The following is a 26,616-nucleotide window of genomic DNA, read 5'->3' as shown; positions in this document are numbered from 1 at the left end:
TTTATGACAAGTTCTAAGTAGCTCCAGGCCTATTAATATAGGATATGAAAACTGTGATTATAGAGAACCTAGTTTGGGAGACTTGTAAATATGCTCACTCCCTTTACTACATCAAGTAAAAATGACATATTTTCACTCTCTGACAATTATGGTTAGGATTAGATTAAGACATTTTAAGGCCTTAATCTATGTCAAGTATAAAAATTATTGTACATTATATAATAAAGATGCACATTCTAATCATAAAAAAGAACACAACTTGTAGTGAGGGAAACTTTTACTTGTGTATAAATAAAGTTCCATCAGATTAAATGAGGGAGAAAGGAGGATGGTGGTGAGATAAAAGGGGAAAAATGGAGAGTGGGAGAAAGAACTACTCGTCAACTGACTTTGGACTTAGATGCCTGATAGCCATGTAAAATATAGCTCAGTTGGTTCATTTACTCATTCAGTCAATTATTACTTATTGAGTTCCTAAAAACAATAGTCACAATAGTAATAATAGTCATCACTTTTTGAATGCTGACTACCTTCCAGATTCAGTACTATGCACTTTATGCACCTCATTTATAATATTTGTATCCTTGAGGTATGTTGTATCATTATCCCCAATTTTACCTATGTGTATTTTGAGGTACAGAGAGAAAGAATGCTGTGTCCTAGGTCATCTGCTAGTCAAAGTCAGCGTAAGGCTTTTTATCAAGCCATTTGCTCCTAACCCCTACATATATGCCATCTATGGTGCTGGCCTTTAAAAGATTCAAGAGACCAGAGTCCCTGCCCTCAAAGAGTTCACAGTTTATTATCAGAAAGAAAGTGCAAGTAATTACAGAGCAGTGTGATGAATACTACAATAAAGGTATGTAGAATACAGTGAGTGTATCAAGGACAGAATGATTAATTCTGCTTAGATGGCAGTGGAGGGTTGATGAAATTTCAGAGAGGAGAACTGTGACCTGGAATTTAAAGAAAGAGGAGTTTTTAGGCAGGCAGGGTGACAGGAAAGGTAGCAGAGGGAGCAGCATATGCAATGGCTAAGGGAACTTTGGGTTGGGGTGTGGTGCTGGGGAGGGAGAGCCCAGAAAGGACTACAAGGATAGGCCAAGCAATTGTAAGAAGTATATGGAATTCTAAACATTTTTAATATGTTCATTAATTTTTAGATAGGACATGTCTCCATTAGCAACTTACTCAAAGACAAAATAGCCAATCCATTAAATAGAATTAACTATAAAATTTAACAACTTTAAATAAAAAATTTAAAAATTAAAGGACTTGCTCAAACATTATTTTTTGCTTTGGGGATTCAGTTTCATGTTGGGGATATCACTTTTAGGCCATTGTACATGTGGATATTGTAAAAAATAGAATTTCCATCTTATTATACTATATTAAAATAACTTTTAGGTATTTTGACACAGGTTTCCAGACCAGGTAGTTGCTATCTGGTTATTAGAATTAAAGTTCTGGTGTTCAGAGAGGAAAAAGCATGGTAGGCAATGTATGTTATGGTATGAAATCTTGAGGCTTCTGTCTGTGAGGTAAATGAGAGAAAATCTCTACTTGGGGAAAGGCGTCTAGATTAAAATGAGTCCATGTTTGAATTCTTTGAGTTTTACAGGCCCTTTCTTAAGGAATCCTGGAGTAGGGTCAGATGGGCATAGTAAAGCCATCCTTTAGGATTTTCCCTTAGTGTTTAGATTCTTCTTTTCACCTTTTCCCACATAATTAACTAATATCATGAATTACATCAGTGATGGATACAGAGGGGTAGGTAGCATTGTTTCTTTATGAGTCCATTAAATAATCATATAATAATTATGTAATTAAGTCATTATGGTACTCATATAAGTAAAAATTCTATGTAGTAACAATATTATAACTATGATAAAAAGGGATTTGTTCCCTGATGTGAGCATCCAATATGGAGTTGCTTATGTCAGGTTTGCCTACTTTCGTGCCGACTACCTCTGTAAACACCCACCACCCTAAAAGGTGTGCTAGTAAACAGGGGAACCAGATAACACCATATGTGCTTAGACATACCTCACCTAAAAGGGCGTGCCAGTGAATGCCCAAAACAGATGTGGACTGTCCCCTCTTATCCCTGACCTCCAGATGGATGGACTGGACTATATAAGGGACAGGACACAGAGCCCCTGTGGCAAGCTTGTCCCAGAGGTCCCTGACGCTGGACAGCAGACGTGTGCTTCGAGACTTGCTCTGCTCATCTGCCCATGACACTGATCCATCAGGGATTCATCACTCCACTGGAACTGTCTCTGCTGCATTGCTTTCCACTTAGGAAAGAGGAGAGGCTGATTGGGACCACCTGGACCCAAACCATGCGTTGTGACGGGTATGAGATGTATTGAACCATGATATATGTGATCCCCCTTTGAGTGTTGTGTGAAAGGAAAGTGCAAAATAAACAGTGTGATTCGTGCAAAGTTAAGGGTGTTAAGTTCATTACTCTACACCCTGTAGATCCATACTTCCTGACCTGCTCATGTCATTCCCTCACAATAATTTCCCTATTATTTTTGTGTTATTTTCAAAACATAATTTTAGTGCACTGTAATTGATTAAATTATTTTTATTTTGATATTTAAGTTATTTGCAATTTCATTCTACTATAGATAATGCTGTGATAAATATCTTTGCATACATATTTTTTCCCCTCATATATTTCCTTAGTACAAATTCCCAGGAATGAGAAAAAAAATTTTTTTTCATAGCTTTTCTTGTGTATTAACAGATTGCTTTCCAAAATGTTTGTACCTAGTATGAGTGACCAGGTTAATTACATAATTCACCAGAATTAGTACTATGATTCAACCACAACAAAAATTGCTAATGTAACAGGAGTAAAATAGTACCTCAGATTAATGTGGAGTTGCAATTCTTTGAGGAACCACAAGAATAGTCTCTTCTTGGGTTCTCTTATTATGTGTAAAAGAAAATTTCAGTTATGGCTTAAGGCAAGACTACATGGCTATAACTTGAAAGAATAAGGTGTTAGAATTTATCAACTTTTGTTAAATACATTAACAATAGAAAAATTATATGAATTTAAATGAGGCATAGTGTTAAAGTTTTCTCTGAACCTTCTCAGAATTTAATGACATAGTTTTGACCATTGTGCCCATTGCTTCCTTCTTTTTCATTTGAAATTACATTTTTATGCATTTGAAACAATATACTTTTTTAAGGTTATGAAGCTTTTGAACTTATTTTAATGTATTGTAGCTTTCTAAAATACACAACTATTTCAGAATGCCTTTTTCAAAATTTTCATCACTGTAAATAGGATTGCTATTAATACCTTTGTACAAATGCTGTTCTTCCTTCTCCTGTCTCCATTTAATTATTCCCCTTGGAATGTTACCTCAAAAGTTGGATTACTGGCTCAAAGGATATTTTCAGTTTTATTCTTGTTTATGTAACAATGAAGTTATTTTGAAGTGATGAAATCCTTGTTTTAAAGTAGGCACTTCAGCTGAAACCAAGATGGTTTCTACTGAATTGGACAAACCTATAATTAATATTTTAGAGAAGGAGAAATCGCAAAAAAAAACAATTCTGGAAATTATCTTAAATCTCTCTTTGAGGAACAAACTTTTATTTTATATTTACCAGTCATTGGGAAATTTGCACTGAATTAGAAGGAGATCAGAGGTCACCAAGCTAACTCTTTAACCTCTCAACACCTTAGTTTCCTAATATGCAAAATGTATACATACAGTCCCTGACTTAACGATGGCTTGACTTACAATTTTTTTTACTTTATCATAGTGTTAAAGTTATATATGTTCAGTAGAAACACTACTACAAATTTTGGATTTTGATCTTTTCCCGAGAGAGCAATATGTGATATAATACTCTCTCCTGATGCTGGGCAGGGGCAGCCAGCTGCAGCTTCCAGTCAGCTACATCATCGTGAGGGTCAATGACTATACACTTATGACCATTATGGACCCATACAACCATTTTTTTCACTTGCAGTATAGTATTCAATAGATTACATGAGATATTCAATATTTATTATAAAATAGTTGTGTTAGATGATCTTGTTCAGCTAGAGGCTAATGTTAAGTGTTTCGAGCACATTTAAGGTTTGCTAGGTGAAACTCTGATGTTCCATAGCTTCAATGTGTTAAATGCAGTTTTGAATTAAGTATTTTCAAATTACAGTGGGTTTATCAGGATGAGACTCCATCCTAAACTGAGAAAGATATGAATAAAAATAGGGGCGTTGTGGGGACTAAAAAGAGGCAAGTAAAAGAGCTCATTGTTTGACACATAGTAAATGATCAGTAAATATTAGTTATTATTAGAGCATAGCAATAATAGCATACAACAAATTGAAAGGCCATATTCATCCATTGATTTATTTAGTAATAATATGCCAGGCATTATGCAAGAATTTAATGTGCAGAAGTGAATGAAACTAGTCTGCCATCATGGTGCTTATATTCTAGGATATAGATGACGTACCATATCAGATGGTGATTGTGTGCTGATTATAGAGACTACAGCAAGGTTGGGGAGGGAATAGAGTATTTGTGTGGGTGTTATTATTTTATATAATGTAGTAAGAGAAGATCTCCCTAATGTGGTTACATTTTGGCAAAGATATGTAGGAAGTGAGGGAATAAAAAGAAAATTCCAGACAGACTTTTATTTAGAATACAGTTAAAATTTTGACAACAGGGGAGATGGGCTTAAAGATGGTAGAGTGGGAGGTAAGACACAAACTTCCTCCCTAAACCACATATAGTATGAAAATAAGCAAATGCAACTAATCCTGAAAGAAGAACAGGAAAAAAGGCTGCAACAGACTGTGTATATCTGGGGAAAAGAGCAGAACTCACTGAAAAGGGTAAAGTACCACAGCTGTGATCCAGCGGGATCCAAGCCTCACCCCACCTCATTGGAGGGAGGAAGAGAAATGGAGCAGGGAAGGGGTGGAGGCCTTGGACTGCTGAACACCCAGTCCCAGAGATCTGCTCTGGGAGCACAAACTTACATTAAATGGTGCTCTGGAGATTAGTGGGGTTGGAAAGCTAAGACAGGTGGAATACTTGGAGAGACTGAGATTCCAGCCACTTGTGGACAACAGGTACCCACAACCAGCTGCTCTGGGACAAAAGAAAGGTGGGCACTCTGAGAGATTTCCCAACAGTGAGAGGACTGCTAAAGGGCAAGGATTGCACAGAGCTTACTGCTCAGGAGAAAGGAAAGGTGGACAAAATTATCCGGGTGCACTCATGCACTCACCCAGCAGGTTGGGAACTTTCAGGAGCTTCAGGTGCTCCATCTCCCTGGCTGGCAATGCAGCTCTGAGCACCCCCCCAGCTCACCACTGCGATATGCAGCCTACTGCTCCTTCCACCTGGCCAGCACTGGCTCTTGAACCTGAAGGCCCCACTATTGCACTAGGCCAGGCAGAGGGCAGTGCTTCCTATGGCAGCTACAAGGATGTAGAACAGAGGCTCTTCCATGCGTGCTTGGCCCATAGGCCCCGGCAGTGGAGGCAGGCATGGCAGCTGAGAAGCAGGAAAGAGCTCTTTTCTCCTGGCATGCACTAGCACTGCTCACCTCAGATCCCTGCTCTTATTCCAGGGGCTGAGCAGCTCCAGAGACTAGAGCTTTTGGGAACTAGAGGGTGCAGCCTACACCAAGTTATTACTACAAATATGAAACATCAAAAGAATGTGGTACAACCCCAAATCCCACAAACACCAAAAAGAAGGCCAAGTGAAACTGTAATCACCAATCTTCCTGAAAAAGATTTCAAAATAAAAATCACAAACATGCAAATGGAGCTACAGAAAATCTTCAAGACCTCAGGGAGGAATTCAAGAAAGAGATAGAAACTTTGAAAAATACAGTATCCTAAATGAAACATACCATGGTGGGATTTAACAGCAGATTAGATGAAGTAGAGGAGATGGTAAATGAAATAGAAATTAGAGAACAGGAATATAAAGAAGCTGAGGTACAGAGAGAAAAAAATGATCTCTGGGATGAAAGAATATCAAGAGAATTGTGTGACCAATCCAAATGGAACAATATTCGCATTATAGGGGTACCAGAAGAAGAAGAACAGAGAAAATGGGATAGAAAGTGTCTTTGAAGAAATAATTGCTGAAAACTTCCCCAGTCTTGGAAAAGAGATAGTCTCACAGGCCATGGAGGTGCACAGATCTCCCAACACAAGGGACCGAAGGACAACACCAAGACATATCATAATTAAAATGGCAAAGGTCTGGACAAGGACAGAGTACTAAAAGCATCAAGAGAGAGAAAAAGATCACTTATAAAGGAAACCCCACCAGGCTATCAGCAGACTTCTCAACAGAAACCTTACAGGCCAGAAGGGAGTGGCATGATATATTTAATGAAATGAAGCAGAAGGGCCTCCAACCAGGAATATTCTACCCAGCAAGATTATCATTTAAATTTGAAGCAGGGATTAAATAATTTCCAGATATGCAAAAGTTGAGGGAATTCACCACCCACAAACCTTCTCTACAGTGTATCTTAAAGGGACTGCTCCAGATGGAAGTGCTCCTAAGGCTAAATAGCTAGCACCAGAGAAAATAAAGCCACAGTAAAGGAAGTAGGCCAATTAATTACCAAGCAAATACAAAATTAAATCAACTACTCACAAAGTCAGTTAAGGGATACAGAAAGAGTACAGAAGATGACACCTCATATATAAAAGTGAGGGAGGAAGAAAATTTCTGAGACACAGTGAAGGTCGTGCTAAGAGGGAAGTATATTGCAATACAGGCTTACCTCAGGAAAGAAGAACAATCCCATATGAACAGTCTAAACTTATAGTTAATGAAACTAGAAAAAAAGAAGAACAAATGAGGTCCAAAGTCCATAGAAGGAGAGTCATAACAAAGATCAGACCATTAATAAATAAAATTGAGGAAAATATGACAGTAGAAAGAATCAATGAAGGCAGGAGGTGATTCTTTGAGAAAATAAACAAAATAGATAAACCCATAGCCAGACTTATCAAGAAAAAAAGAGAGTCTACACACATAAACAGAATCAGAAATGAGAAAGAAAAAATCACTATGGACATCACAGAAATACAAAGAATTATTAGAGAATACTATGAAAAATTATATGCTAACAAATTCAATAATCTAGAAGAAATGGGCAACTTTCTAGAAAAATACAACCTTCGAAGGCTGACCCAGTAAGAAACAGAAAATCTGAATAGACCAATTACTAGCAAAGAAATTGAATTGGTAATCAAAAAACTACCTAAGAACAAAATCCCCAGGCCAGATTTCTTTACTGTTAAATGTTATCAAACATTTAGTGAAGACCTAATACCCATTCCTTCTTAAAGTTTTCCAAAAAGTAGAAGAGGAGGGAATACTTCCAAACTTATTTTATGAGGCCAGTCTCACTCTAATACCAAAACCAGGCAAAGACATCACAAGAAAAGAAAATTATAGACCAATATCCCTGATGAACATAGATGCAAAAATACTCAAAATACATAAAAAATATAATCTGTCATGATCAGTAGGATTTATTCCAGAGATGCAAGGATGGTACAATATTAGAAAATCTATCAACATCATCCACCACATCAACACAAAGAAGGACAAAAACCACATGATCATCTCCATAGATGCTGAAAAAGCGATGGACAAAATTCAACAGCCATTCATAATAAAAACTCTCAATAAAACGGGTATAGAGGGCAAGCATCTCAACATAACAAAGGCCATATATGACAAACCCACAGCCAACATTATACTTAACAGTGAGAAGCTGAAAGCTTTTCACCTAAGATTGGGAATAAGACAAATATGCCCACTCTCCCCACTTTTATTCAACATAGTTCTGGAGGTCCTCGCCACAGCAATCAGACAACACAAAGAAATAAAAGGCATCCAGATTGATAATGATGAAGTCAAACTGTCACTGTTTGCAGATGACATGATATTGTACATTAAAAACCTAAGGAATCTACCCCAAAACTACTAGAACTAATATCTGAATTCAGCAAAGTTGCAGGATACAAAATTAATACACAGAAATCTGTTGCATTCCTATACACTAATGATGAACTAGGAGAAAGAGAAATCAGGAAAAAAATACCATTCACAATTGCATCAAATAGAATAAAATACTTAGGAATAAACCTAACCAAGGAAGTGAAAGACCTGTACCCTGAAAACTACAAGACACTCTTAAGAGAAATTAAAGAAGATACCAATAAATGGGAACATATCCCATGCTCATGGATAGGAAGAATTAATATTGTCAAAATGGCCATCCTGCCTAAAGCAATCTACAGATTCAATGAAATCCCTATCAAAATACCTACATCAAACTTCAATGAACTAGAGGAAGCAGTTCTAAGATTCATATGGAACCACAAAAGACCCCGAATAGTCAAAACAATCCTGAGAAGGAAGAATAAAGCAGGGGGTCTCGCTTCCCAACTTCAAGCTCTACTACAAAGCCACAGTAATCAAGACAATTTGGTACTGGCACAAGAACAGATCTGTAGACCAATGGAACAGACTAGAGAGCCCAGATATAAATCCAAGCATATATGGTCAATTAATATACAATAAAGGAGCTATGGACATACAATTGGGAAATGACAGCCTCTTTAACAACTGGTGTTGGCAAAACTGGACAGCTACATGTAAGAGAATGAAACTGGATTATTGTGTATTCCCATACACAAAAGTAAACTCAAAATGGATCAAAGACCTGAATGTAAGTCATGAAACCACAAAACTCTTAGAAGATAACATAGGCAAAAATCTCCTGAATATTAACATGAGCAACTTTTTCCTGAATGCATCTCCTCGGGCAAGGGAAACAAAAGCAAAAATCAACAAATGGGACTACATCATGCTAAAAAGCTTCTGTACAACAAAGGACACCATCAACAGAACAAAAAGGCATCTAACAGTATGGGAGTATATATTTGTAAATGACATATCTGACAAGGGGTTAACATTCAAAATATATAAAGAACTCACATGCTGCAACACCCAAAAAGCAAATAACCTGATTAAAAAATGGGCAAAGGATATGAAGAGACAATTCACCAAAGAAGAAATTCAGATGGCCAACAGACACATGAAAAGATGCTCCACATCATTAATTATCAGGGAAATGCAACTAAAAACCACAATGAGAGATCACCTCACACCAGTTAGGATGGCAAATATCAAAAAGATTAAGAACAACAAATGCTGGCAAGGATGTGGAGAAAAGGGAACCCTCCTACACTGTTGGTGGGGATGTAAACTAGTTCAAACATTGTGGAAAGCAATATGGAGGTTCCTCAAAAAACTAAAAATAGAAATACCATTTGACCTGGGAATTCCACTCCTAGGAATTTACCCAAAGAAAATAACTTATCCAATTCAAAAAGTCATATGTAACCCTATGTTTGTCACAGAACTATTTACAATAGCCATGATATGGTAGCAACCTAAGTGTTCTTTTGTAGATGAATGGAGAAAGAAGAGGTGGTACTCAGCCATAAGAAAAACAAATCCCACCATTTGCAACAACATGGATGGAGCTGTAAGACTTTATGCTCAGTGAAATAAGCCAGGCAGAGAAATACAGTACGAAATGATTTTCCTCTTTTGTGGAATTTAACAAAGAAGCATAACTGAAGGAACAAAACAGCAGCCAACTCACAGACTCCAAGAAGGGACTAATGGTTAACCAAAGGGGAGAGGTGAGAGAGCAAGAAGGAGATTAAGGGTTGTTATGATTGCACACATAGTGTGTATGGGGCTCATGGGCATCACAGTGTAGCAGAGACTACAAGTAATGACTCTGTGGCATGTTACTACGCTGACAGTGTCTGCAACGGGATGTGTGGGTAGATCCTGATAATGTGGGTGAATGTTGTAAAAACAATGTAGTAAATGTAGTAAAAAATAATGCTTTTCATGTGAAACCTTCATAAGAGCATATATCAATGATACCTTAGTAATAAAAAAAAATTTGACAACAGGGACTATTTTTTTCATATTTTGATTGCACAACCCAAATCTATGTATGGGGCCTGAAATACAAGTCATTTCATTTTAGTTAGGTGCCGCAATAGGTGTGGTCATCAGTATGATTAAAGCTACAGTTTTTCTATTATTTCACTTAAAACAATCAACAATTTTTTTGCATGGATAACACTTCTCACAATTCAAACATACAAACCACAAAAAGGCATTCAGTGAGTTCTCCTTGTTCCCTCCTCAAAGTTCCCATCACTTCCAATAGGTGATATATTAGATTTCCCTTTTCTTTCAAAAGATTTTTTTTTAACATGGATATATAAACCAATAAATGTTTTATTTAAGGTAAACAAAAACATGGAACATCCAGAGATAACTCTCCAGGAGTTTGTATCTTAAAAAAAAAAAAAATTACATTTTGCCCCAAGGAACTCAAGATTCCACACCCGTGCCCTGCGGAAAACCGGAAGTGCTGCCTCAGAGAGGGAAAAGGTGAACCGGAAGCGCTGGCGAGCGGATGGCACTTGGCTGAGGTGTCAGCGGACGCTAGTTTGCGGGTGAGTACCTCAGAAGCCCAATTTTTTTATATCCAGGGTCGATTTAAGGGTTTGATCTGCATCTCTCGCTGCCTAACCTATCCCTCCGTCCTTTCAGCCGCTCAGGGTTTGACCTGGCCCGGCATTTCCTGCCGGTTGTGTTGGTGGTGGCTGGAGTCCACCGGGGTCAGACGTTGCACCTCGCTCTTTGAGCTTGGAGTTATCCTGACTTTTCTTGAAACAGTATCCACGGTGCCGGTAAGTACTGTGGGCTTTGTCTGTTCAATATAGAGGGACATCCTATACATGTGCTTTTAGGTTTTGTTTGTTTCCAAACCTCATGTTTGGGTTACGAATAAATGTAATAATGTTTGGTCATCCTTGTGAAGCATTTCGAGTGGTGCTCAAAGTTTGCAACAGTTCGAACTGTTATTGGTGAATCTCGACTTTCTTTAGTGGACGTTACTTTGCAGAATGTTTGAGGTATAGTGCAAAAATTCTTCTAGATCAGTGAGCAGTTGCAGAAAAGTATAAATTCCCAACGAAAATGTGTCCGGGTTTCATTTTTCGTATGGTAATTTTATTCCTCCACAAGTGCCTTGAACAAGTGAAGTGAAATGGAATTTCTCTGGGAACGGAAAGACTGACTTGTTAATCCCCATAATGCTTAATTGTACATTTAAATTATTCATGTCATTATCTTAATCTTCCACTTAGCTTTGCTTTTGGAAGTAATTAGTGATGATAACTCTTAAGGCATTTGTGAGAACCTTTTAAATCAGTACACTAAGGAAGAAAATGTGAAGATTTCACCAAGAATCTTTGATTTAGATTAATGAAATCCTTTAACTTGATTATCTGCTGTTTTTGCTTTAGTTGCAATAAATGTGTTTTGCTGTCTTTGTTTTGTACCCTGAAGAAAAACCCCTTACAGTAATATTCCAACCTGAAAATCACATACTGTGTGGCTGGAATTTATTTTGCAGTCCTTCACAGTTTTTTCATCGCTAGCCGTATTTTAGCCTATTTGAGTGTTTTAGGATAACACTCCCTGGTTTCAGGGTTGGCTTGAAGTAGCTATTGCATTTTAAAAAATTACATTCCCCACTTGGTGATTTATAAAGTGTGCTAGTGTAACTTGAGAGAATATTTTAATTTTGATATTTGCTTCATACCGTAGTATCGGGAAGGAACCTAGTATCAATTTTTATATCACAGTGCCCACTGGGTGGCAGCATAGTGTTTTTACTTTCTTTAGCTTTGACTGGATTTCGTGACTACTGGTGCTGTAATAGTATTATTCTCATAGTAATAGATATCTCATATGTTGAGTATTTATTTCGTGCTAGGTGCTGGACTGTTTTTTGTGCCTTCTCTCATTTAATCCTAAAAAACAAATCCTAAACCCTGTGATGTAAGTATTCTCGTTATTCTCCTTAAGACCGTATGGAAGCTGTGAGAAAGAGATTAAATAATATTGCAAGGCTGACCCCAACACAGGCAAGAAGTGGTAGAGACAGAAATGAAACACAGATGCTTAACTACTGCTTCATGTTAACCAAATTAAAGCTATTGTAAGATTGACCAGTTAGTGAAGAGCCAGCAATTAAGATGAGAAATCGGTGGATATTCTGAAATAGGTGAGGACAAAAGATTAGTTTTGTGACCCCCTACACACCATGTGTACTAATCATAATACCCCTCAATACCCTTCTCCCTCCCTCCCCACCCCACCCCTTTGGAACCACTAGTCCCTTCTTGGAGTCTGTGAGTCTGCTGTTGTTTTGTTCCTTCAGTTTTGCTTTCTTGTTATCCTCCACAAATGAGGGAAATCGTTTGGTATTTGTCTTTCTCTGCCTGACTTATTTCACTGAGCATAATACCCTCTAGCTCCATCCATGTTGTTGCAAAAGGTGGGATTCGTTTCTTTCTTATGGCTGAATAGTATTCCATTGTGTATATGTATCACATCTTTATCCATCCATCTACTGATGGACACTTAGGTAGCTTAGGTGGCTATTGTAAATAGTGCTGTGGTAAACATAGGGGAGTGTATGTCTTTTTGAATCTGAGAACTTATATTCTGGAATTCCTGGGTCAAGTGGTATTTCTATTTTTAGTTTTTGAGGAACCTCTATATTGCTTTCCACAATGGTTGAACTAGCTTACATTCCCACCAGCAGTGTAGGAGGGTTTCCCTTTCTCTTCATTCTTGCCAGCATTTGTTGTTCCTAATCTTTTCGATGTTGGCCATCCTAACTGGTATGAGGTTTTAATTTGGATTTCCCTGATTATTAGCGATGTGGAGCATCTTTTCATGTGCCTGTTTGTCATCTGAATTTCTTCTTTGAAGAATAGTTTGTTCATATCCTGTGCCTTTTTTTTAGGTGGTTTTATATCTATCAACTTTTATAGTATTCAAAATTAAAACTAAGTTTTAAAATACTTATTCACTAACTTTTAAAAATAGCAATAATAAACCCAGTACATGTTAGCATAAATAAAATATTTTATGAAAAATAATTATATTTTCCAAAACAAATTCGTAAGAATGGTGGCATTGTTTTATAGTTTTGCAAATCTCTTTAATGTCTGGCTCAACAGAAGACAATTGGGATCTTATATCTGTACCGCATTTAAACTGTTCTAATATGTTCTTTGGCTTCAAGTATATGAAATACATCCAACCTCACACAGATATGTAATTGGGAAAAGTAGGGGCATTTTAATTGCCTATTCACATAACTGTGGATATTCTTCTTTGATACTACATCTAACTTGCTAAGTATCACTTTTTTTTTATAATGAGAGATTTTAATATTCCTTCTTGATTCCTATTAAAAATTTTTTTAAAATTAGGGTATCATTGATATATACTCTTACGAAGATTTCACTAGAAAAGCAATGTGGTTATTACATTCACCCTTATTATTGAGTCTCCCCCCATACCTCATTGCAGTCACTGTCCATCAGTGTAAGATGCCACAGAGTCCCTATTTGTCTTCTCTGAGCTACACTGTCTTCCCCGAGACCCCACACATACCACGTGCACCAATAATGAAACACCACAATCCCCTTCTCCTCCCCTCCCCACCTACCCTCCCCCACCTCTCCCCTTTGGTAACCACTAGTCCTTTCTTGGAGTCTGTGAGTCTGCTGCTATTTTGTTTCTTCAGTTTTGCTTCGTTGTTATACTCCACAAAATGAGGGAAATCATTTGGTATTTGTCTTTTTCTGCCTGACTTATTTCACTGAGCATAATACCCTCTAGCCTCATCCATGTTGTTGCAAAAGGTGGGATTTGTTTCTTTCTTATGGCTGAATAGTATTCCATTGTGTGTATGTACCACATCTTCTTTATCCATTCATCTACTGATGGACACTTAGGTTGCTTCTATATCTTGGCTATTGTAAATAGTGCTGTGATAAACATAGGAGTGCATATGTCTTTTTGAATCTGAGAAATTGTTTTCTTTCGGTAAATTCCTAGGAGTGGAGTTCCTGGGTATTTCTATTTTTAGTTTTTGAGGAACCTCCATATTGCTTTCCACAATGGTTGAGCTAGTTTACATTCCTCTGCCAATTTTTTAATAGGGTTATTTGCTTTTGGGGTGTTGAGGCATGTTTTTTATATATTTTGGATGTTAGCCCTTTGTTGGATATATCATTTACAAATATATTCCCCCATACTCTAGGATGCCTTTTTGTTCTCCTGATGGTGTCCTTTGCTGTACAGAAACTGTTTAGCTTGATGTAGTCCAATTTGTTCATTTTTGCTTTTGTTTCCCTTGCCCGAGGAGATGTGTTCAGGAAAAAGTTGCTCATGTTTATATTCAAGAGATTTTTGCCTGTGTTTTCTTCTAAGAGTTTTATGGTTTCACTCTTTAACTTTCTTTTTATTTATTTATATATTTTGGTATTATTAATGTACAATTACATGAGCAACATTATGGTTACTAGACTCCTCCCATTATCAAGTTCTCACCACATAGCCCATTACAGTTACTGTCCATCAGTGTAGTAAGATGCTATAGAATCACTACTTGTCTTCTCTGTGTTGTGCTGTCTTCCTTGTGCCACCCCCTACATTATGTGTGCTAATCGTAATGTCCCTTTTTCCCCCTTATCCCTCCCTTCCCACCCATCCTCCCCAGTCCCTTTCCCTTTGGTAACTGTTAGTCCATTCTTGGGTTCTGTGAGTCTGTTGCTGTTTTGTTCCTTCAGTTTTTTCTTTGTTCTTATACTTCACAGATGAGTGAAATCATTTGATACTTGTCTTTCTCTGCCTGGCTGATTTCACTGAGCATAATACCTTCTAGGTCCATCCATTTTGTTGCAAATGGTAGGATTTGTTTTTTCTTATGGTTGAATAATATTCCATTGTGTATATGTACCACATCTTCTTTATCCATTCATCTACTGATGGACACTTAGGTTGCTTCCATTTCTTGGCTATTGTAAATAGTGCTGAGATAAACATAGGGGTGCATATGTCTTTTTCAAACTGGGCTGCTGCACTCTTAGAGTAAATTCCTAGGTGTAGAATTCCAGGGTCAAATGGTATTTCTATTTTGAGTTTTTTGAGGAACCTCCATACTGCTTTCCACAATGGTTGAACTAATTTACATTCCCACCAGCAGTGTAGGAGGGTTCCCCTTTTTCCACAACCTTGCCAACATTTGTTGTTGTTTGTCTTTTGGATGGTGGTGATTCTTACTGGTGTGAGGTGATATCTCATTGTGGTTTTTATTTGCATTTCTCTGATGATTAGTGATGTGGAGCATCTTTTCATGTGCCTGTTGGCCATCTGAATTTTTCTTTGGAGAACTGTCTGTTCAGCTCCTCTGCCCATTTTTTAATTGGCTTATTTCCTTTTTGTTTGTTGAGGTGTGTGAACTCTTTATATATTTTGGATGTCAGCCCTTTATCGGATATGTCATTTATGATTATATTCTCCCATACTGTAGGATGCGTTTTTGTTCTACTGATGGCATCCTTTGCTATAGAGAAGCTTTTTAGTTTGATGTAGTCCAATTTGTTCATTTTTGCTTTTGTTTCCCTTGCCCGAGGAGATGCTTTCAGGAAAAAGTTGCTCATGTTTATGTCCAAGAGATTTTTGCCTATGTTTTCTTCTAAGAGTTTTATGGTTTCACTCTTTAACTTTCTATATTATTTTTTCCTGGTCTGTTTTCAAATGGTAAATATCTTTGTTGAAGATAGTATTCTACTAGTTGTGGCAATAGTTGAATGAGTACAGTGCTGTTTATGGGAACATATCCTTTATAATTAACTCAGGCCACCAGCAAAGTAAGAACATAGAAGATGCTCAGGGTTAGAATTTCCTAAAATGTCTTCTTTGGGTACATGCTCCCTGTAATATTAATTTGAATTATGAATATTAAAAAAAAGGTGTTCCGTGGTCAAGATAAACTTGGGAAATCTGGGTTAAACATGTTTGAACTATCTTAACCTCTAAGATGGGGAGTGAGTATAAAGCATTTCCCAGCTTTATTTGACCATGGAACCTATTTTTAGAGATATGTCTTGTGGACCTTGTGTTGTTTACAACATGCTTTGAGAAATAATCATGTGGATGAGGGAAAAATGTTTTTGTTGTAATGGATATATTTTAGGTGAAAATTTTTATTGTAGATCATTCACACAATTTTCAAAATTGATTTATTCTATTTGACAAATCAACATGACAGAGAAGTATGCCAGAAAGCTGGTCAGGTTTTTTTTTTGTTTTCTTATGACCCTTAGATATTTTCTGTTAAAAATAAGAAAAATCTTTATGAAATTCTCTGGCAATGATTAATTTCATATAAACCAAAATTTATTTTCAATCTAAATTTAGTGAGCAGTATATTTCCAACTGTGTTGGAATCACCTTATTAAGACATTTTGGCCACTCTTATTTCATATTTGGAAAATTTTGGAGTTTAGTTAAAGGTTATAAATATTTAAGAAATGTTTAAGGGATTTTAATGCATTTTATATATAAGGTTGCCAAAATTAGTGTTTATGTACTTGATCCAAAGATGTCTATGTTGCTTTAAATTAGTTGACTTTATTATAGTACCTTTCATAGTTTATTTCATGTTTGGATCTATAATGATTGTTATGGAGTAAATTCCTAAATCTCTCATTGCTTTCACACATTTCAGGCCATTCATTTTTAGAATTTAAGTATTTCTAAATTTGTAAAATTAGTATATGAAATCTTTACTCCTTTTCTTAAAACAAGGAGAAATTTGGCAAAGATCTTACTGTGAATAGAGAATATTTTACTCATAATGGTATACATTTTTTTCTAGAAAATCAGTTTTAACATACATAATTTATAGTAATTGAAGAAAATATTACAGGTTCTCAAAGCATATTTCCCACTGGAGCTTAATAAACCTACAAAGATCAGTTAATGAAAAAAGTAACATTTATGGCAACATTGTAGCAACATTATAAATTGACATAATAAAGTGCAAAATTATGTGATGTAGACAAGAGAATGGGGAAACATACACAGTAAAGTGCTAATCATATGACATGGGCAACAATACAGTTCAGAAAATGAGAAATTGGTGTGAACTAGATTCATAAGAAAAACTTCATGGAGGATATGATCTGATTTTTAAATATGTTCAAACAGAAGAGATAAAGAAAGGCATTATATATGAGAGAGCAGAATGTGTGAAGGTATTAATTAGTTCAAACTCCTTAACATGGCATAAAAAGACCCCCAAGACCTGCCTGCTTCTTAAGCCTCATCTCATCATCTCCCAGCCTTTCGTGTTGTACTCTAATCTCCTTAAATAGTTTTTAGTTCCTCACCTAAAATGCTTTGCTCTTCAGTGCCTTTCCTTACTCTGTTTATCCCTTCTGAAATACAACTTACCTAATTTTTCACTTTACTAATTCCTTAGCTTTCAAGATTTTCAAGTCTCAGCCCAAAAGTCACCCCGCAGGAAGTCTCTAACCTTTTTAAGGCTTACTTGATTTTTCCTTGCTGGATTAGAAGCCCCTTCTTCCCACAACCATAACACTTTCTAGGGAATCCACCATTGCACGGGACCACATTGTGTTACAATTATTTTTATATATCTGTATCTCTATATGAGAGTTACCTGAGGACAAGTCTTGGTATTTTTTTTTCTTATTATTTGCATTTTGAATGTAAAGATCTCAACAAATGTTTGTTGAATAAATGAGTTTCCTTTTCTTTATTTATTTACATTAATATTTTCAGGCTTTAAGATTTCCTTAGTATTTTGAAATTCATTTAACAAGATAAGGTTTACACTTGATTTTATAATGTGACATTCCTTTCTGCAACCTCAACAGTCTGTTATCGTGGCCTTGTCACTGTGTTCTTCACTGTTTTCTAAGAAAGGAGTGTTGTCTTTTACCCTCACCCCTCGAGGCTATTGTATTCATTTATATAGTAGCCCTCTACTCAACTCCCAGACTTGCTCAGTTATTTCCCGTCTTTTCATATTTAGTCACTTGTCTTTATTGACTTCTTTCTATAAATGTAAAATGTTCAAATTTCTATCCTGTTCCCTACCTTTCCTTGATTTCGTATGACCTTAAATTATTATCTTATATCTCTTCATATCTCGTTTTGTGAGAAGGGCTCATCAGTGACCTCCTACTTAGCAAATCAATTTGTGTCTGTAAAAACTACCCTCCTATACTTCAGCCAAATTTATTTCCCCTTGCTCAGGGTCTATCTCAAACTCCTCCTCAGTGAACTATTTCTTGAGTTCTTCAAATGGTAGTAGGTTAATTAAATCAGAATTTTACTACTAGAAGTAGTGCTAGACGCCATTGACTCCAATTTACTATTGCTTCTGTTTTGATAATGAGACAGGATATTTACAAATTAACAATCAAGTGAAAACTTAAACTTAGTTTAGCATTTAACTTGTATAGATGAAGTAAATGAGGTTTGGGCACTGTGTACTTCTGAACTCTTTGAACATTTAGAGCACTCTTTTTTATCTGTCATGTCTTATATATCATGCCTAGTGTTATGACTGGGGTTACACTTGTTTGAATAAATGCTTTATATACCTTTCTAGACCTTGAAAGTAAAGACTAGTAACAAATTTGTATCACCTGCAGTTTCTTGAACAGAGAGATGTATTGAATTATATCACTCTATTCTTCATTGTCTCTCTATAAAAAGTCTGATTTTAAAAATCTGTATGAGGACACTTCTCCATTTTCCTACATTACATAATTGTTCTTCTTTAGGTCTTTTCTTGCATTGTGATGTCTTTCTTAAATTTTATCTACTGTACTTACAGGAAACACTGCTAGCACATGCTACCTTATTTGACTTATGGTTTCCAAGGATCCTTCCTCTATCTTTCCCAAAGGGTAGGAGCTGAACTGTTCAATTCAGTGCAATGTGAAATGCAACAAATATTGAGTACCTGACTTTTGTGAATTACTGTATTAAGCAGTGTGAGGATACATAAATGAGTGAGACTTGGCCACTAGTCAAGGTGCTTAAAGTATAATGGATAACACAACCTTAGCTCACACAGATAGAATGAGTGCAAATGTCATCAATTCCAGTTTGGCAACTGTGCTATGTGGAGCATAAATAACCCATTGTGCCTTCACTTTTAGAGGGGATATACTCTAGGAAATGTAGTGTTTGTAATACTAGTATATATTGTAAAGGGTCTTGATGGAGTTAAGTGGGTTTCCCAATGAATCTCGTAGCAATCCAAGATCAAATAATTAAGTAGTATTTAAATACTTTAAAATCATGTTTTGGTCATTTTTCTCTTAGTCTTTTTCAATCTCCACATACAACAGCTTGTGGTTAATTAATGAATACAGTTTTTCACACAAGGGTTCACTTTGTGGCAAGTGTCATGATAGTTTACATTTAAATATTATATTGAAAATACATATGAGGGAGATATGCTTATAACACTGATTTAGCATTCAGTTCAAATCATGAGTATTCCCAAGAATAAAAGGTGAAACCAACTTATGGGCTATTTAAGAAAAACAAAAAAAGAAACTTGGAAGTTAGATCTTTTTAGCAAATAATTTTTTGGGAAACATTCTTTCAGTTTTAGTTACTGAAAAATCAAACTGTTTTTTATAAAGCTAGTGTTGATGATTTTGTCCATACTCTTTGAATGTTTTAGCTAATGTCATAGCCTACCTACCAGTTGTTATTATGTGAAATGATAGTATGAAATTGATGCTGTTATAGTATAACAATAAGGACGTGACTCATGTATTTTATGTACACATGCATTCAACTGTAGTGACAAATGGCTTCATGCTGTGTGATTAAATGCATATTAGCATTTGCCCTAGGCATTTGATTATTACCATCTTTACTTCATTACATTACCACACTGTATGGCCATATAATTTATAAGATAATACACACATCACTTTGTTGCTGATAGGAATTATTCTGTTTTATGGATGGTGTCCTTTAATTTTGCCTTTCATGGATTATAAAATTGGTTAATATCTGCTGAAGTGAATCACTGGAGAAGCAAATAAAGATGTTGGCCTCAGGTCACAGTGTCATTTGTGATACTGGCAAAATCTTACAGGCTCATTTATCCCTGTACATGATTGATAACAGCATGGGTTAAATGGAGAAAGCTTTGCTTCTATTAAAGGATCATCATGAATGAAGACCTCCCACTTAAAAGTCAGGCATGATGAGAAGATAAGAGACTATCTACAGGTCAAATTAAATAACTTAAATAATTTAAGTAGAATGACAGTGTAATCTGTCCATTTTGTGTTATTACTCTGACCCCTATCAGGATTATAGGCTAACTTACTTTCCTTTGTAGAGTATTTAAGATGTAATTTTTAATAAATACTTTCAAAGATATAAAAGCCTTTACAGCTCTTAAACTGCAGTAAAGTACAGATTTTTATTATGTGATTTTGAAAAATGCTCTTTGTTTTTAAAATAACTACAATACTTGTAAAATAGAGAATCAGAAATATGGTGAATGCTAAGGTATTACTTTAAACATTTTATAATATTGGCTTTACTTAAAAATATTTTTATAATGAAGTATAAGTAAAATACATTTATTGTAAATGCATTTATTATTATAAATTACTGTAAATAAACGAATAATTGCATTAGTAATACTTTGCAGCCAATTGTTAAAAATATACAGTTAGCATTTTTTAATGACTACTTTCTTATATGGAATCATTGAGTTTATTCAAATTGTGGTTCAAAGTAGGGGAAGGCATATGCGTTTTTGGAGATTCTTATAATAAAAGCAGTATTGTGAGAGTGTTTTGATCTATTAAGAGTAAAACATAGATGAATCTTCAAATTAAATATTATATATCTCCTTTAAGTGACCAAAAAGGCATGGTTTGTACATATAAGCGTTCTCATTTTTTGTTCACTGGCTATTGAACCCTTATTGTATGCCAGAACTCTAGTACATTACTTCATTTAATTCTCCCACCCTGTGAAGTAAGTATCATTATCCTTGTTTATAGATGAGGAACCTGAAACCCAGAGAAGTCATACAGCTAGTAAGGGGAGACAGAGTTTGAATCCAAGTCTGTTGTGATTTTTATAGGAATCTACAAAAATGCTATGTCTTTTCAAAGCACATAATCTACATTTTACCATAAAACTTCAAAGCTGGTGCATTTCTCTATTTATAAAGCTCTCTATAATGGTATTGTAAAAAATTTTTTGGACTGTGGCCCACAGTAAATACATTTCACATTGTGGTACAGTACACATACATGAATTTACATTTACATATGATTAAAACAAAAGTTTTATGAAACCTCATGTGAAGATTCCTGATATATCCCAATTTATTATTTTCTCTTCTCTTTCATGATAAGAAATCCTGCTTGCAGCTAAACTGATTTCACATCTCTCTAAGGATTCTCAACTGAAGTAATCTTGTACCTTCTTAAAGCATATTCAATAACATTTTTCCTTCATTACAGAACTTATATATACTCTTCATAGAAACTAGAGTGAAGGGGAGAACATCACTCACACTTTGGCCACTGGAAGATAGCTGAGTTAACCTTTTGCTGTAGTCCCTTTCAGTATTGTTTTGATGGTATAACTATGATACAGTTTTAACCATGATGCTTATATAACTTTTAATCCTAATTTTTTAAATTTAATATTTACTTTTATCAATTTATGTGTGCACATATTATAAAGAAGTAATTTTTTTTACAAGATTTGTTAGAAAACAGTTATGTCCCCTGCTATTTCCTCCTCTTCAGAGGAACTCCATCAAACTATTCTGGCTGATTCTAGATGTTTACTTTCACATCTCTAAGTAATATGTTTGTGTTTATCATTATTACTTATTGATTTTCCTTTTTTTTTTCTTTTTTACTTTTCTTTTTTATTTTGAACAACATTATGGTTACTAGACTCCCCCTATTATCAAGTACCCCCCCACCCCATTATAGTCACTGTCCATTAGCATAGTAAGATGCTATAGAATCATTACTTGACTTCTCTGTATATACTGCCTTTCCCATGTCCCCCCACTACATTATGTGTGCTAATAGTAATGCCCCTTTTTCCCCCTTATCCCTCCCTTCCTGGTCAAATGGTATTTCTGTTTTGAGTTTTTTGAGGAACTTCCGTACTGCTTTCCACAATGATTGAACTAGTTTACATTCCTAACAGCAGTGTAGGAGGGTTCCCCTTTCTCCACATCCTTGACAACATTTTGGATGGTGGCCATCCTACCTGGTGTGAGGTGATATCTCATTGTGGTTTTAATTTGCATTTCACTGATGATTAACGATGTGGAGCATCTTTTCATATGTCTGTTGGCCCTCTGAATTTCTTCTGTGGAGACGTGTCTGTTCAGCTCCTTTGTTCATTTTTTAATTGGCTTATTTGCTTTTTGCTTGTTGAGAGCTCTTTATATAATTTGGATGTCAACCCCTTACCGGATATATCATATGAATATATTCTCCCATACTTAGGATGTCTTTTTGTTCTACTGATAGTGTCCTTTGCTGTACAGAAGCTTTTTAGTTTGATATAGTGCCACTTGTTCATTTTTGCTTTTGTTTCCTTTGCCCTGGGAGATATGTTCATGAAGAAGTTGCTCATGTTTATGTCCAAGAGATTTTTGCCTGTATTTTCTTCTAAGAGTTTTATGGTTTCATGACTTACATTCAGGTCTTTGATTCATTTTGAGTATACTTTTATGTATGGGGTTAGACAATAATCCAGTTTCATTCTCTTACATGTAACTGTCCAGTTTTGCCAACGCCAGCTGTTGAAGGGGCTGTCATTTCCCCATTGTTTATCAATGGCTCCTTTATCATATATTATTTGACCATATATGCTTGGGTTTATATTTGGGCTCTCTATTCTGTTCCACTGGTATGTGTCTGTTCTTGTGCCAGTACCAAATTGTCTTGATTACTGTGGCTTTGTAGTAGAGCTTGAAGTCAGGGAGCGTAATTCCCCCTGCTTTATTCTTCCTTCTCAGGACTGCTTTGGCTGTTCGGGGTCTTTTGTCATTCCATATGAATTTTAAAACTATTTGCTCTAATTCATTGAAGAATGCTGTAGGTGTTTTGATAGGGATTGTGTTGAATCTGTAGATTGTTTTAGGCAGAATGGCCATTTTGACTATATTAATTCTTCCTAGTCAAGAACATGGGATGAATTTCCATTTATTAGTGTCCTCTTTAATTTCTCTTAAGAGTGTCTTGTAGTTTTCAGGGTATAGGTCTTTCACTTCTTTGGTTAGGTTTATTCCTCGGTATTTTATTCTTTTTGATGCAATTGTGATGGAAGTGTTTTCCTGATTTCTCTTTCTGCTAGTTCATTGTTACTGTATAGGTATGCAACAGTTTCTGTGTATTAATTTTGTATCCCACAACTTTGCTGAATTCAGATATTAGTTCTAGTTGTTTTGGAGTGGATTCTTTAGGGCTTTTTATGTACAATATCATGTCATCTGCAAATAGAGACAGTTTGACTTCTTCTTTACCAGTCTGAATGCCTTTTATTTCTTTGTGTTGTCTGATTCCTGTGGCTAGGGCTTCCAGAACTATGTTGAATAAAAGGAGGGAGAGTGGTCATCTTTGTCTTGTTCCTGATCTTAGGTGAAAAGCTTTCAGCTTCTTGCTGTTATGTATGATGTTGGCTGTGGATTTGTCATATATGGCCTGTGTTATGTTGAGGTACTTGCCCTATATACCTATTTTATTGAGAGTTTTTATCATGAATGGATGTTGAATTTTGTTGAATGCTTTTTCATCATCTATGGAGATGATCATGTGGTTTTGTCCTTCTTTTTATTGATGTAGTGGATAATGTTGATGGATTTTCGAATGTTGTACCATACTTGCATCCCTGGAATGAATCTCACATGATAATGATGTATGATCTTTTTGATGTATTTTTGTATTTGGTTTGCTAATATTTTGTTGAGTATTGCATCTATGTTCATCAGGGATATTGGTCTGTAATTTTCTGTTTTTGTGGTGTCTTTGCCTGGTTTTGGTATTAGAGTGATGTTGGTGTCGTAGAATGAGTTTGGATGTATTCCCTACTCTTCTACTTTTGGAAAACTTTAAGGAGGATGAGTATTAGATCTTCACTAAATGTTTGATAAAATTCAGCAGTGAAACCATCTGGTTAAGGAATTTTGTTCTTAGGTAGTTTTTTGATTCGTTGCTGGTAATTGGTCTATTCAGATTTTCTGTTTCTTCCTGGGTCAGTCTTGGAAGGTTGTATTTTTCTAGAAAGTAGTGCATTTCTTCTAGGTTATCCAGTTTGCTGACATATAATTTTTCATAGTATTCTCTCATAATTCTTTGTATTTCTATGGTGTCCTTAGTGATTTTTCCTTCTCATTTCTGATTCTGTTTGTGTGTGTAGACTCTTTTTCTTGATAAGTCTGGCTAAGGGTTTATATATTTTGTTTATTTTCTCAAAGAACCAGCTCCTGCTTTCATTGATTCTTTCTATTTTATTTATTTCTGCTCTAATCTTTATTATGTCCCTCATTCTACAGACTTTGGGCCTCATTTGTTCTTCCTTTTCTCCTTTCATTAATTGTGAGTTTAGACTGTTCATTTGGGATTGTTCTTCTTTCCTGAGGTAAGCCTGTATTGCAATATATTTCCCTCTTAGCACAGCCTTTGCTACATCCCTCAGATTTTGTGTTGTTAAATTATTGTTGTCATTTGTCTCCATATATTGCTTCATCTCTGTTTTTATTGGGTCATTGATCCATTGACTATTTAGGAGCATGTTATTAAGCCTCCATGTGTTTGTGGTTTATTTTCATTTTTCTTTGTGTAATTTATTTCTAGTTTCATACCTTTGTAATCTGGCAAGCTGGTTGGTATAATTTCAATCTTTTTGAATTTACTAAGGTTCTTTTTATGGCCTAGTATATGATCTGTTCTTGAAAATGTTCCATGTACACTTGAGAAGAATGTGTATCCTGTTGCTTTTGGGTGGAGTGTTCTGTAGATGTCCGTTAGGTCCATCTGTTCTAATAGGTTGTTCAGTGCCTCTGTCTCTTTACTTATTTTCTGTCTGGTTGATCTGTCCTTTGGAGTGAGTAGTGTGTTGAAGTCTCCTAAAATGAATGCATTGTATTCTATTTCCCCCTTTAATTCTGTTAGTATTTGTTTCACATATGTAGGTGATCCTGTGTTGGGTGCATATATATTATAAATAAAGTTTTATCCTTGTTGGACTGACCTTTTTATCATTATGTAATGTCCTTCTTTGTCATTACTTTCTTTGTTTTGAAGTCTGTTTTGTCTGATACAAGTACTACAACTCCTGCTTTTTTCTCACTATTACTTGCATGAAATATCTTTTTCCATCTGTTTACTTTCAGTCTGTGTATGTCTTTGGATTTGAAGTGGGTCTCCTGTAGGCAGCATATAGACAGGTCTTGTTTTTTTATCTATTCAGTGACTCTGTGTCTTTTGATTGTTGCATTCAGACCATTTACATTTAGGGTGATTATCAATATGTATGTACTTATTGCCATTGCAGTCTTTATATTTGTGATTACCAAAGGTTCAAGGGTAATTCCCTTACTATCTAAGAGTCTAATTTAACTCACTCTGTATGCTGTTAGAAACAACCTTAAGGTTGTTTTTTTTTCCTCTTTCTTCCTCCTCCATTCTTTGTATGTTGTGAATCATATCATATTCTTTACTCTTTGTCTATCCCTTTGGTGACATCTGTTTAGCCTTAGGAATACTTCTACCTATAGGAGTCCCTCCAAAATGCAATGTAGAGGTGGTTTTTGGGAGATAAATTCTCTCAGCCTTTGCTTAACTGAAAATTGTTTAATCCCTCCTTCAAATTTAAATGATAACCTTGCCGGGTTCAGTATTCTTGGTTTGAGGCCCTTCTGCTTCATTGCATTAAATATATCATACCACTCCCTTTTGGCCTGTAAGGTTTCTGTTGAGAAACCTGATGATAGCCTGATGGGTTTTCCTCTGTATGTGATCTTTTTTCTCTCTCTAGCTGCTTTTAAAAGTCTTTATTTATCCTTGGTCTTTGCCATTTTAATTATTATATGTCTTGATGTTGTCTTCCTTCGGTCCCATGTGTTGGGAGATCGAGTGTACCTCCATGTCTTGTGAAACTATCTCCTTTCCCAGATTGGGGAAGTTTTCAGCAATTACCTCCTCAATGACACTTTCTATCCCTCTTTCTCCCTCTTCTTCTTCTGGTACCCCTTTAATGTGAATATTGTTCCATTTGGATTGGTCACACAGTTCTCTCAATATTCTTTCATTCTTAGATATTCTTTTTTCTCTTTGTGCCTCAGCTTCTTTGTATTTCTCTTTCTAATTTCTATTCCATTTACCATCTCTTCTACTACATCTTATCTGCTTTTAAATCCCTCCATTGTATGTTTCATTTCAGATATGGAATTTCTTAATGATTGCATCTCCAGCTTAAATTTGTTCCTGAGTTCTTGAGTATTTTTCTGTACCTCCATAAACATGTTTATGATTTTTATTTTGAACTCTCTTTCAGG

Source organism: Manis pentadactyla, chromosome 9 (assembly GCF_030020395.1).
Source record: "Manis pentadactyla isolate mManPen7 chromosome 9, mManPen7.hap1, whole genome shotgun sequence".
Lineage (NCBI taxonomy): Eukaryota > Metazoa > Chordata > Mammalia > Pholidota > Manidae > Manis > Manis pentadactyla.
This window is presented reverse-complemented; position numbering follows the sequence as displayed.